This window comes from Centropristis striata, chromosome 12, assembly GCF_030273125.1.
Source record: "Centropristis striata isolate RG_2023a ecotype Rhode Island chromosome 12, C.striata_1.0, whole genome shotgun sequence".
Lineage (NCBI taxonomy): Eukaryota > Metazoa > Chordata > Actinopteri > Perciformes > Serranidae > Centropristis > Centropristis striata.
This window is the reverse complement of record NC_081528.1, coordinates 19,075,097-19,087,565: the sequence shown is the minus strand read 5'-3', so window position 1 is coordinate 19,087,565 and position 12,469 is coordinate 19,075,097. Positions and strand designations below refer to the sequence as shown.

Genomic DNA, 12,469 nt, shown 5'->3' with positions numbered 1-12,469 from the left:
TAAAATATCATTGTGGTTACTTTTTCATTTTGGCAGTCATTTCAGACCAATCCTGAGCTGCAGATATGTTCATGTTTAGGCTCAGAGTGGTGAGGGTATTTATGAGGGCTGCTGTTTGAGGTTAAATGTGTGTTTAATAAGAGGCTCACAGAGGGACAGAGTCGGACAGCTACGTTTCAATTATTGTGTTTGTGTATACGGTTTGTTTTGGAGTATGGACATAGTTGATGACTTAATACCTGCTGACTCAACTTGACCTGTCTCACTGCCTGTCTGTCACTGCGGTGGATTGATGCCGCTGTACTGTACTGAGTGTTGTGCGCTCAGTAGAGCTCCGGTTATAACGGCGGTGAAATTAAAAACACTCCAGCGTCTGTACTTAGCATTTTCCGGAGGAAGATTTCATAGAGCAGAACTCTGTTATCACTGGATAACAGAGTCCCTGGATTTGTCTCCAGTCATTAATGAGATGTTGATTCTCTTCCGGTTATATCGCTTGATTACGCGTGAATTCGCGAGATTCACTGATACACTGCACTCTGTTGGAAGAGCATTTAATTGTTCTGCCTCTCACTTCACGCCGCTTCCACGGCACACCTGGTGATTTCTTACGGCACACTTGTGTGCCGCGGAACAGCTGTTGGGAATCACTGGATTGGAGCACAGTTATGGGGCGAATCTGATTGGCTCCTTGTGTTTTGGCTTTGACGTAAATCCTGTCGGATTTACATCAAACCTGGCGGGACTGGCCTCTCTGGCTTTTCGTCTGAGGTAAGAAGACATACTACTAGCATACTACCGTTACAATTGTGCCTTATAATGTTAGCATTTTCATATTTGAACTTTTAAACTACTATCGAAATTTTTGTGAAATGTAGTTGCAAGTTATTTGAGTTTCATTTGGACGATGTTTGTGATTTTATTTTGCTAATTTATTCGCGGCTACTGGTCTTAGGTCTGAGCTAGCGCTCTCTAGCGAGCTAGCTTTAGCATCACGTCGAAGCAATTTATACATGGTCCGTCGGCAGAATATCTTCACAGTTACTCCATGTGACAGTTACCATGATGCTAACAGTTGTTATAACAGTAGATGTGTCTGGTGTTAGCAAACACTAATGATTCTAAGAGTGCATTGCATGGTTTGACTGATTTGATGCTGCTGACAGACAGCTTATAATGCATTGTGAGTTGATAATCTAGGCCACAACAGTTTGATTGCTGTGTTTTGTCTTGTGTCTATCTGGGAAGGTGTCATTATGCTAACAATAATATAATAATGCTAAAAAATTGCTAGCTTATGCTATTTTCCTTGATTAATGTTGTCTAAATGCCATTTTTAATGTAGGGTTTGTGTACAATGTTGGCCTGACTAATTTTTGTTTCACTGTGATATGTAGCTAATTGTATGTGGATTTTGATGGTAACTTCTTGATAATGTAGTCCTGTTTTTTGTGAGGATGTTTTAGTATTCTTATGTAATAAGGTGTAATAGTAATACCAATGTCATACTCATCAATGGCTAAATTTGAACATTCGGTGTATTTGGATAATATTAAACTGAAACTCATGTCACTTGGTAATGAGAGGTTAAAAAGAAAAGATAATCATGGGGATATACATTTAACCATGGAGTAAGGGCTGTAAACATGTACTGTAATGATGAACTGGTAGTTTACTTCACTATTTAAAATTTACATTGTGTCAATGTCAATGTTACTCACTACTGTTAGCAGACTATTACCCAAACTATTACCATTTCTTTTTTCCAATTTGTCATGTCAACTGGTACCTGAAGTATGTGTTCCTGTGACTAATATTAATGTACTCTGTGTGTGTGTGTGTGTGTGTGTGTGTGTGAGAGAGGGAGAGAGGGATTTATTGGAAGTTGAAAATGTAGGCTTAAATAGCTTTGGATTAATTCATGTGTGTGTGGCCTCAAGTGGTGCTGTGAAGCATTTTCGTTGTAGGCTTTAATCCTGTTTTCTTCTGATATTAATACTGCAGTACTATTTTGATAATAGAGGTTATTATGTAATAAGGTGTATTTGTAATACCAGAGTCATAGCCATTAATGGCTTAAATTTAGTATAGGGTGCATTTGGGTACTGTTACACTGAAAGCTTTTGAAAGTATTCGCCACTATTATCAGATTATTACCTAACTATTACCATGGTGTTATCGAGCTGTGGTGTCAATAGAATTATCAACCTATCCATTCATATTCATCTTCTTTGCAAGCTTTAATCCTGTTTTTCACATCACAGATTTACAGCTTGACCATTTATTTACTGGTGAGTGTTTGTCAAAGACTGTTATTAACATAAACTACTTTCATAAATTATGTATTATTATTTTTAACCCTTGTGTGGTCCTCCCGTCGACTATATACCCATGGTCCTCAGGGGTCAAAAAGGATCCCATGACACAAGACTGTTTTTAGGACATGTAGAAAAAAAATATGACCAACTTTTCTTTTCTTTTTTTTTTTTATCATTTTATCATTTAAGGCAACTCATGCCCCAGAAATTGATTGATTGACATATAATTTTCGTAATTTTTTCTTTATTATTGGTCAATTTAAGTCAAGTATTCAAAATTAGGCCTCCATTTTAAGAGAGAAAAAAGTAAAAAAAAAACCTGGATACTTTTTTCAATAGTAATAGTGGAAAAAAAATAATTCTTGATTGGAATGCACAGAGTAGGTCATGTCAACTTTTTGTGAAACTTATGTTTTGATATTTGTATATTTGAATAAAATTGACCAATAATAATGAAAAAAAAATGAAAATGAAATATAATTTTTTTTGGTCATGAGTTATCTTAAAAGGTGAAAAAAAACATTGGTAATATTCTTTCTACTTTTCCTAAAACCAGTCTAATGTCATGAGGTCCTTTTTGACCCCTGAGGACCATGGGTGCTATAAAAATGAATAAAACACGTAAAAATGTATGAAGAAAGTTAAAATTTATATTATCTATAAAGGATGCAGAGGGGCACATATGCTGAAAATTTTGCTGTGTTTCTACAGGTGCTATGTGTGTATTTAATTCTAATGATTATATTCAGCTTCATACTGATTTTTATGAATAAGTGATGCATTAATTCAGTTATTTAAAACATTAATTACACATTATTATTACATTGCTGCAATGCTCACGGTTGTCATCCTGTTCTAGATAAACACTACTTCACCTAAGAGACTTGAGTATCCAGTTCTTCGTTGACCTTCAGCATTCAGTTGTTTGTCTTCACCTTTTCAGGTAAGCAATTTAAAAAAAATGCTTTTGTAATGTTGAGAAAGACTGAAATTATTATTCATAAAGAACTTTCAACCACTGTTCTGTGATGTCATGTATAGTGATATACAAATGTATCTGAAGGAACAGTGTATTTGGGATAATCAATATTATTAGTATTATTCATGTATTTATTTATTTTTAAATCAGAGAATGGGGGGGAAATAGATTATTAGTACAAAAACTAGTAACTAGTAAAAAAAAATTGGTAACAATAATGTTCATTCATTAATTGACGCTTGGTCAAACTCTCATCTAATTAAGTATTTCTGTCTCATTAACATGTTGTATTTATTTATTTTGTAGGCTAAAACCTGAGAAGCCATCACCATGTTGTTGTTTTTTGTATTTCACATTATGCAGATTTTTCAGCATGTGGTCCTCAATATATAGTATAGAAGTCACTGCATTTTCTGACTTTTCCAGGTTTCCTGTGTCCAGCATCTTCAAGACAGACTAAGCTAACTTTTCATATTTTTTGCACATTTATATTTAGGTTAGGAAAAGGTTAGGTTTATAGTAGAGTATTTAGTTTGTATAGTTTAGCTTTTTATGCTGGTCTAGGGACAGTTAAGTTAGCAAATTAATTTAGTTCAGATCACTTACAGTTGCATATTATTGTTACAATTGTGTTATTTTGTGAGTTATTGTTGTACAGGCTATTGTATATTGCAGGACCAGGTGAGACGAGGAAGACCACTGCTTCCAAGATGCCGCTCAGAAAGTGCGTTGGACAAGTCTCGACCTTGCAGATCTTGCCCCACTTAGCCCAACCACTTCCGACCATGGGGTACCTCAAAGACCTCCGTCAACCAGTGGCTGTGGATGATGGATAACGGACCCACAACTCCTTCTCCAGTCTACAAGGTATGGGTTTGTTTTTTTCCCCATCACAGTGGACACAGACATGGCCTGATAATACAATCTGCTGTCTTAACTACTTCCTTTGAATAATAAAATATGAATTCACAATTGAGTATTTATAATGTATGAATACATTTGGTATTGTGTGTCATCAGGTTCTGAAAATACAGACACCCCCACAGTCCAAGAACAGCTGGATGACCTCTGGACCCACTTGCCCCCGTTCACCAGTTGAAAAGATAAGCTTTTTAAAAAATTCTTCAATTGTTAATTCTGCACAAAGTGATACACAAAACATTGTCTGTATTCCATTTCAACAAACATGAAATGTATATTTAAATACATGACTTAATGCAAGTCAATCATACTAAACATCATCTTTTTTTTTTTTAAACCAACCATTGCACACACTTCCATCCAAGGAGAGGTTACATCTTGATGGTAACTTTTTAGATTAACAAAACTTTTGTGATATTTGTAATTGTTGTTGCTGGGGAGGGGGCGGGAAGGGTAAGTCTAAACATTGCATGCAAGAGACCAACACCGGCGTCTCAGGGGAAAGCTATCTGTATACATAACTATCAACCTACTTGGTTGCTTCAAAATTTTACGATAGTTTTGCAAATCCTGAACCAGAGAGAAGCACATCAAACAAACAAAAAAAGCAATGGTAGATTTTCAAGGCCTTTCAATGACATTAACATTATTTTCAATGACATTCATTTTGCAATTAACATCAGTTTTATCTTCTAAAACATAACTATAATGACATTCAAATGTAGATTACCACAAACACAATAATAAACTTCAAGTCTCATTGGATAAAATGAAAAATTATTGACAGTCCTGAAATGATGGGTTAAATATCCTTAATAAGCCCGCATTAATAATATATTAATTTCAGGTGAAATATTAATTTTTTTTACTTTAAATTCTAGTCTCATTTAAAGAAATTGATACTATATAGTATTTTTCATATGAAATTATGTAAATTGTTCACATGGTCTCTCAGCGTCAGTGGCAGTCGCAGGTTCGCATGGTCTTAGCGGCAGAGTTACTAGTTTGCATGGTCTCAGAGGCAGAGTTACTGGTTCACATGGTCTCAGCAACAAAGTTACTGCTTCACATGGTCTCAGCGGCAGAGTTACTGGTTCACATGGTCTCAGCGACAGAGTCACCGGTTCACATGGTCTCTCAGCGACACAGTCGCCGGTTCGCATGGTCTCGGTGGCAGTCGCCGGTTCGCATGGTCTCAGTAGCAGTCGCAGGTTCTCATGGTCTCAGTGGCAGTCACCGGTTCGCATGGTCTTAGCAGGAGAGTTTCTGGTTTGCATGGTCTCAGAGGCAGAGTTACTGGTTCACATGGTCTCAGCGACCAAGTTACTGCTTCACATGGTCTCAGCGGCAGAGTTACTGGTTCACATGGTCTCAGCGACAGAGTCACCGGTTCACATGGTCTCTCAGCGACACAGTCGCCGGTTCGCATGGTCTCGGTGGCAGTCGCCGGTTCGCATGGTCTCAGTAGCAGTCGCAGGTTCTCATGGTCTCAGTGGCAGTCGCCGGTTCGCATGGTCTTAGCAGGAGAGTTACTGGTTTGCATGGTCTCAGCGACAAAGTTACTGGTTCACATGGTCTCAGCGGCAGAGTTACTGGTTCACATGGTCTCAGCGACAGAGTCACCGGTTCACATGGTCTCTCAGCGACACAGTCGCCGGTTCGCATGGTCTCGGTGGCAGTCGCCGGTTCGCATGGTCTCAGTAGCAGTCGCCGGTTCTCATGGTCTCAGTGGCAGTCGCCGGTTCGCATGGTCTTAGCAGGAGAGTTACTGGTTCACATGGTCTCAGCGACAGAGTCACCGGTTCACATGGTCTCTCAGCGACACAGTCGCCGGTTCGCATGGTCTCGGTGGCAGTCGCCGGTTCGCATGGTCTTGGTAGCAGTCGCAGGTTTGCATGGTCTCAGTGGCAGTCGCCGGTTCGCATGGTCTTAGCGGCAGAGTTACTGGTTTGCATGGTCTCAGAGGTAGAGTTACTGGTTCACATGGTCTCAGCGACAAAGTTACTGGTTCACATGGTCTCAGCGGCAGAGTTACTGGTTCACATGGTCTCAGCGACAGAGTCACCGGTTCACATGGTCTCTCAGCGACAGAGTCGCCGGTTCGCATGGTCTCGGTGGCAGTCACCGGTTCGCATGGTCTCAGTAGCAGTCGCAGGTTCTCATGGTCTCAGTGGCAGTCACCGGTTCGCATGGTCTTAGCAGGAGAGTTTCTGGTTTGCATGGTCTCAGAGGCAGAGTTACTGGTTCACATGGTCTCAGCGACAAAGTTACTGCTTCACATGGTCTCAGCGGCAGAGTTACTGGTTCACATGGTCTCAGCGACAGAGTCACCGGTTCACATGGTCTCTCAGCGACACAGTCGCCGGTTCGCATGGTCTCGGTGGCAGTCGCCGGTTCGCATGGTCTCAGTAGCAGTCGCAGGTTCTCATGGTCTCAGTAGCAGTCACCGGTTCGCATGGTCTTAGCAGGAGAGTTTCTGGTTTGCATGGTCTCAGAGGCAGAGTTACTGGTTCACATGGTCTCAGCGACAAAGTTACTGCTTCACATGGTCTCAGCGGCAGAGTTACTGGTTCACATGGTCTCAGCGACAGAGTCACCGGTTCACATGGTCTCTCAGCGACACAGTCGCCGGTTCGCATGGTCTCGGTGGCAGTCGCCGGTTCGCATGGTCTCAGTGGCAGTCGCAGGTTCTCATGGTCTCAGTGGCAGTCGCCGGTTCGCATGGTCTTAGTGGCAGAGTTACTGGTTGGCATGGTCTAAGAGGCAGAGTTACTGGTTCACATGGTCTCAGCGACAAAGTTACTGGTTCACATGGTCTTAGCGGCAGAGTTACTGGTTCACATGGTCTCAGCGACAGAGTCACCGGTTCACATGGTCTCTCAGCGACACAGTCGCCGGTTCGCATGGTCTCGGTGGCAGTCGCCGGTTCGCATGGTCTCAGTAGCAGTCGCAGGTTCTCATGGTCTCAGTGGCAGTCGCCGGTTTGCATGGTCTTAGCAGGAGAGTTACTGGTTTGCATGGTCTCAGCGACAAAGTTACTGGTTCACATGGTCTCAGCGGCAGAGTTACTGGTTCACATGGTCTCAGCGACAGAGTCACCGGTTCACATGGTCTCTCAGCGACACAGTCGCCGGTTCGCATGGTCTCGGTGGCAGTCACCGGTTCGCATGGTCTCAGTAGCAGTCGCCGGTTCTCATGGTCTCAGTGGCAGTCGCCGGTTCGCATGGTCTTAGCAGGAGAGTTACTGGTTCACATGGTCTCAGCGACAGAGTCACCGGTTCACATGGTCTCTCAGCAACACAGTCGCCGGTTCGCATGGTCTCGGTGGCAGTCGCCGGTTCGCATGGTCTCGGTAGCAGTCGCAGGTTTGCATGGTCTCAGTGGCAGTCGCCGGTTCGCATGGTCTCAGCGGCAGAGTTACTGGTTTGCATGGTCTCAGAGGTAGAGTTACTGGTTCACATGGTCTCAGCGACAGAGTTACTGGTTCACATGGTCTCAGCGACAGAGTCACCGGTTCACATGGTCTCTCAGCGACACAGTCGCCGGTTCGCATGGTCTCGGTGGCAGTCACCGGTTCGCATGGTCTCAGTAGCAGTCGCAGGTTCTCATGGTCTCAGTGGCAGTCACCGGTTCGCATGGTCTTAGCAGGAGAGTTTCTGGTTTGCATGGTCTCAGAGGCAGAGTTACTGGTTCACATGGTCTCAGCGACAAAGTTACTGCTTCACATGGTCTCAGCGGCAGAGTTACTGGTTCACATGGTCTCAGCGACAGAGTCACCGGTTCACATGGTCTCTCAGCGACACAGTCGCCGGTTCGCATGGTCTCGGTGGCAGTCGCCGGTTCGCATGGTCTCAGTAGCAGTCGCCGGTTCTCATGGTCTCAGTGGCAGTCACCGGTTCGCATGGTCTTAGCAGGAGAGTTACTGGTTCACATGGTCTCAGCGACAGAGTCACCGGTTCACATGGTCTCTCAGCGACACAGTCGCCGGTTCGCATGGTCTCGGTGGCAGTCGCCGGTTCGCATGGTCTTGGTAGCAGTCGCAGGTTTGCATGGTCTCAGTGGCAGTCGCCGGTTCGCATGGTCTTAGCGGCAGAGTTACTGGTTTGCATGGTCTCAGAGGTAGAGTTACTGGTTCACATGGTCTCAGCGACAAAGTTACTGCTTCACATGGTCTCAGCGGCAGAGTTACTGGTTCACATGGTCTCAGCGGCAGAGTTACCGGTTCACATGGTCTCTCAGCGACACAGTCGCCGGTTCGCATGGTCTCGGTGGCAGTCGCCGGTTCGCATGGTCTCAGTGGCAGTCGCAGGTTCTCATGGTCTCAGTGGCAGTCGCCGGTTCGCATGGTCTTAGCGGCAGAGTTACTGGTTGGCATGGTCTAAGAGGCAGAGTTACTGGTTCACATGGTCTCAGCGACAAAGTTACTGGTTCACATGGTCTCAGCGGCAGAGTTACTGGTTCACATGGTCTCAGCGACAGAGTCACCGGTTCACATGGTCTCTCAGCGACACAGTCGTCGGTTCGCATGGTCTCGGTGGCAGTCGCCGGTTCACATGGTCTCAGTAGCAGTCGCCGGTTCGCATGGTCTCAGTGGCAGTCGCCGGTTCGCATGGTCTTAGCAGGAGAGTTACTGGTTTGCATGGATTAGAGGCAGAGTTACTGGTTCACATGGTCTCAGCGACAAAGTTACTGGTTCACATGGTCTCAGCGGCAGAGTTACTGGTTCACATGGTCTCAGCGACAGAGTCACCGGTTCACATGGTCTCTCAGCGACACAGTCGCCGGTTCGCATGGTGTCGGTGGCAGTCGCCGGTTCGCATGGTCTCAGTGGCAGTCGCAGGTTCTCATGGTCTCAGTGGCAGTCGCCGGTTCGCATGGTCTTAGCGGCAGAGTTACTGGTTGGCATGGTCTAAGAGGCAGAGTTACTGGTTCACATGGTCTCAGCGACAAAGTTACTGCTTCACATGGTCTCAGCGGCAGAGTTACTGGTTCACATGGTCTCAGCGACAGAGTCACCGGTTCACATGGTCTCTCAGCGACACAGTCGCCGGTTCGCATGGTCTCGGTGGCAGTCGCCGGTTCGCATGGTCTCAGTAGCAGTCGCCGGTTCTCATGGTCTCAGTGGCAGTCACCGGTTCGCATGGTCTTAGCAGGAGAGTTACTGGTTCACATGGTCTCAGCGACAGAGTCACCGGTTCACATGGTCTCTCAGCGACACAGTCGCCGGTTCGCATGGTCTCGGTGGCAGTCGCCGGTTCGCATGGTCTTGGTAGCAGTCGCAGGTTTGCATGGTCTCAGTGGCAGTCGCCGGTTCGCATGGTCTTAGCGGCAGAGTTACTGGTTTGCATGGTCTCAGAGGTAGAGTTACTGGTTCACATGGTCTCAGCGACAAAGTTACTGCTTCACATGGTCTCAGCGGCAGAGTTACTGGTTCACATGGTCTCAGCGACAGAGTCACCGGTTCACATGGTCTCTCAGCGACACAGTCGCCGGTTCGCATGGTCTCGGTGGCAGTCACCGGTTCGCATGGTCTCAGTGGCAGTCGCAGGTTCTCATGGTCTCAGTGGCAGTCGCCGGTTCGCATGGTCTTAGCGGCAGAGTTACTGGTTGGCATGGTCTAAGAGGCAGAGTTACTGGTTCACATGGTCTCAGCGACAAAGTTACTGGTTCACATGGTCTCAGCGGCAGAGTTACTGGTTCACATGGTCTCAGCGACAGAGTCACCGGTTCACATGGTCTCTCAGCGACACAGTCGCCGGTTCGCATGGTCTCGGTGGCAGTCGCCGGTTCACATGGTCTCAGTAGCAGTTGCCGGTTCGCATGGTCTCAGTGGCAGTCGCCGGTTCGCATGGTCTTAGCAGGAGAGTTACTGGTTTGCATGGTCTCAGAGGCAGAGTTACTGGTTCACATGGTCTCAGCGACAAAGTTACTGGTTCACATGGTCTCAGCGGCAGAGTTACTGGTTCACATGGTCTCAGCGACAGAGTCACCGGTTCACATGGTCTCTCAGCGACACAGTCGCCGGTTCGCATGGTCTCGGTGGCAGTCGCCGGTTCGCATGGTCTCAGTGGCAGTCGCAGGTTCTCATGGTCTCAGTGGCAGTCGCCGGTTCGCATGGTCTTAGCGGCAGAGTTACTGGTTGGCATGGTCTAAGAGGCAGAGTTACTGGTTCACATGGTCTCAGCGACAAAGTTACTGGTTCACATGGTCTTAGCGGCAGAGTTACTGGTTCACATGGTCTCAGCGACAGAGTCACCGGTTCACATGGTCTCTCAGCGACACAGTCGCCGGTTCGCATGGTCTCGGTGGCAGTCGCCGGTTCGCATGGTCTCAGTAGCAGTCGCAGGTTCTCATGGTCTCAGTGGCAGTCGCCGGTTCGCATGGTCTTAGCAGGAGAGTTACTGGTTTGCATGGTCTCAGAGGCAGAGTTACTGGTTCACATGGTCTCAGCGACAAAGTTACTGCTTCACATGGTCTCAGCGGCAGAGTTACTGGTTCACATGGTCTCAGCGACAGAGTCACCGGTTCACATGGTCTCTCAGCGACACAGTCGCCGGTTCGCATGGTCTCGGTGGCAGTCACCGGTTCGCATGGTCTTGGTAGCAGTCGCAGGTTTGCATGGTCTCAGTGGCAGTCGCCGGTTCGCATGGTCTTAGCGGCAGAGTTACTGGTTTGCATGGTCTCAGAGGTAGAGTTACTGGTTCACATGGTCTCAGCGACAAAGTTACTGGTTCACATGGTCTCAGCGGCAGAGTTACTGGTTCACATGGTCTCAGCGACAGAGTCACCGGTTCACATGGTCTCTCAGCGACACAGTCGCCGGTTCGCATGGTCTCGGTGGCAGTCGCCGGTTCGCATGGTCTCAGTGGCAGTCGCAGGTTCTCATGGTCTCAGTGGCAGTCACCGGTTCGCATGGTCTTAGCGGCAGAGTCACTGGTTGGCATGGTCTAAGAGGCAGAGTTACTGGTTCACATGGTCTCAGCGACAAAGTTACTGGTTCACATGGTCTCAGCGGCAGAGTTACTGGTTCACATGGTCTCAGCGACAGAGTCACCGGTTCACATGGTCTCTCAGCGACACAGTCGCCGGTTCGCATGGTCTCGGTGGCAGTCGCCGGTTCGCATGGTCTCAGTGGCAGTCGCAGGTTCTCATGGTCTCAGTGGCAGTCGCCGGTTCGCATGGTCTTAGCGGCAGAGTTACTGGTTGGCATGGTCTAAGAGGCAGAGTTACTGGTTCACATGGTCTCAGCGACAAAGTTACTGGTTCACATGGTCTTAGCGGCAGAGTTACTGGTTCACATGGTCTCAGCGACAGAGTCACCGGTTCACATGGTCTCTCAGCGACACAGTCGCCGGTTCGCATGGTCTCGGTGGCAGTCGCCGGTTCGCATGGTCTCAGTAGCAGTCGCAGGTTCTCATGGTCTCAGTGGCAGTCGCCGGTACGCATGGTCTTAGCAGGAGAGTTACTGGTTTGCATGGTCTCAGAGGCAGAGTTACTGGTTCACATGGTCTCAGCGACAAAGTTACTGCTTCACATGGTCTCAGCGGCAGAGTTACTGGTTCACATGGTCTCAGCGACAGAGTCACCGGTTCACATGGTCTCTCAGCGACACAGTCGCCGGTTCGCATGGTCTCGGTGGCAGTCACCGGTTCGCATGGTCTCAGTAGCAGTCGCAGGTTCTCATGGTCTCAGTGGCAGTCACCGGTTCGCATGGTCTTAGCAGGAGAGTTTCTGGTTTGCATGGTCTCAGAGGCAGAGTTACTGGTTCACATGGTCTCAGCGACAAAGTTACTGCTTCACATGGTCTCAGCGGCAGAGTTACTGGTTCACATGGTCTCAGCGACAGAGTCACCGGTTCACATGGTCTCTCAGCGACACAGTCGCCGGTTCGCATGGTCTCGGTGGCAGTCGCCGGTTCGCATGGTCTCAGTAGCAGTCGCAGGTTCTCATGGTCTCAGTGGCAGTCACCGGTTCGCATAGTCTTAGCAGGAGAGTTTCTGGTTTGCATGGTCTCAGAGGCAGAGTTACTGGTTCACATGGTCTCAGCGACCAAGTTACTGCTTCACATGGTCTCAGCGGCAGAGTTACTGGTTCACATGGTCTCAGCGACAGAGTCACCGGTTCACATGGTCTCTCAGCGACACAGTCGCCGGTTCGCATGGTGTCGGTGGCAGTCGCCGGTTCGCATGGTCTCAGTGGCAGTCGCAGGTTCTCATGGTCTCAGTGGCAGTCGCCGGTTCGCATGGTCTTA

The 12,469-nt window shown here is 47.2% G+C and overlaps 1 long non-coding RNA gene across 1 annotated transcript; it reads left to right on the top strand.

The window, feature by feature from the left end:
• Positions 1 to 217: 217 nt before the first annotated feature.
• LOC131981955 (uncharacterized) lies at positions 218 to 5,194 on the top strand. The gene is made up of 5 exons (XR_009395329.1): positions 218 to 771; positions 2,265 to 2,291; positions 3,178 to 3,261; positions 3,724 to 4,164; positions 4,317 to 5,194. It is a non-coding gene; the product is annotated as an uncharacterized LOC131981955 (long non-coding RNA).
• The last annotated feature ends 7,275 nt before the right edge of the window (positions 5,195 to 12,469 follow it).